Source organism: Apium graveolens, chromosome 10 (assembly GCF_009905375.1).
Source record: "Apium graveolens cultivar Ventura chromosome 10, ASM990537v1, whole genome shotgun sequence".
In the NCBI taxonomy this organism is placed as follows: Eukaryota; Viridiplantae; Streptophyta; class Magnoliopsida; order Apiales; family Apiaceae; genus Apium; species Apium graveolens.
In genome coordinates, this window is record NC_133656.1 from 108,425,700 (window position 1) to 108,427,393 (window position 1,694).

The 1,694-nt window shown below is 42.2% G+C and overlaps 1 non-coding gene across 1 annotated transcript; it reads left to right on the forward strand.

Moving 5' to 3' along the window:
* Positions 1-646: 646 nt before the first annotated feature.
* LOC141694061 (small nucleolar RNA R71) lies at positions 647-753 on the forward strand. Its single transcript, XR_012563393.1, has one exon. It is a non-coding gene; the product is annotated as a small nucleolar RNA R71 (small nucleolar RNA).
* Positions 754-1,694: the final 941 nt, after the last annotated feature.

Consider the following 1,694-nt stretch of genomic DNA (forward strand, 5'->3'; position numbering starts at 1 on the left):
TTTCCAAGGTCTTGATAGAAACCGCCTGACTCTTGCACAACAGCTTAAGTTCCTCAAAATCAGCACTAGTAGGTGCAGCTGTACTTCCCTGTTGAGGATATGATTGCCTTGTAGCATACTGCTGTGGTTGCTGGAATCCAGGTGGGTTAAACTGTTTACTCACTCCTTGCTGATATGGTGGCTGAATAGCATTCTGATTATTCCCCAGCTGAAATTTGGATGATTTTTGTTGTTAGGATGATAGGTCGCTGGCACAGGCTGCTGTTGTCGCTGATAATTATTCACATACTGAACAGATTCGTTAACAAGAGAACACTGATCCGTAGCATGAGAACCTGCACAAAGCTCACAAACCATAGCTATTTGATTAACTCCATATGTAGCCAGAGAATCAACCTTCATTGATAGCGCTTGGAGCTGGGCTGCAATAGCGGTGGCTGCATCAACTTCCTGAATACCTGCTACCTTGCCTGACGTCATCCTCTGAGTTGGGTTTTGATGCTCATTTGCAGCCATCGTCTCTATAAGATTATACGCCTCAGTATAGCTTTTAGCCCATAAGGCGCCTCCAGCTGCTACATCGAGCATGGGCCGAGATTGGGCCCCCAAACCATTATAGAAACCAGTGATCACCATCCAATCCGGCATTCCATGATGTGGACATTTTCTCAACATTTCCTTGTAGCGTTCCCAAGCCTCGCACATAGATTCTGTAGGTTGCTGCGCAAATTGAGTAAGAGCACTCCTCATAACAGCAGTCTTTGCCATCGGATAAAACTTCACCAGAAACTTTTGCGCAAGATCTTGCCACGTAGTGATGGACCCAGCTGGTTCAGAATGTAACCAGTCTTTAGCCTTGTCCCTCAGTGAGAATAGGAAAAGCCTCAACTTGATAGCCTCATCGGTCACGCCATTATACTTAAAAGTGCTGCAGATCTCGACAAAATTCCTTATGTGCATGTTGGGGTCTTCAGTTGCCGCTCCTCCAAAAGAAACAGAATTCTGCACCATCTGAATAGTGCCCGGCTTGATTTCAAAGGTGTTAGCTTGAATAGCCGGATGAAGGATGCTTGACTGAATGTCATCAATTTTAGGCCGAGAAAAATCCATAAGAGCTGGATCAGCTTGAACAATACGATCTCCCATGTTTACTGGTTCTTTCTGCTCAGTTCCTGAATCCGAATCCTCAAAATCTAACTTCTCCGGAATATCAAGAACTTCGTCTGTCTCCTCAGCTGTATCTAAAGTCCTCTTGCGAGCATGAGAACGAGTTTGCATAAACGCTTGCTAAAGTACCTGAAACACAACCGGAAAAAATAAGTAACTACTACGTCCTAATCACTGAGTCCTAATGACCAATGATGGTAAGTACATAAACTAAACAAATACGCCGAGTCCCCGACAGCGGCGCCAAAAACTTGTTAGGGCGAAAACACGCGCTAATATTCACGCAAGTATACGCGTTCGCAAGTAATATAGAATATTTTCTAGTTCGTTCCCTCAGAGACTCATACTAAATTATTGTCTAATTAAACTCACTCACCAATGTATGATTACTTCTCAATGTTAAGACACTAACACTTAAAATTGTTGATTAAATATTAACTATAATTAACTACTTAATTAATCACTTAACTAACACTTCAATTTATCAATAATAAAACACTCATGAGATCACAACTTCATTATTACTT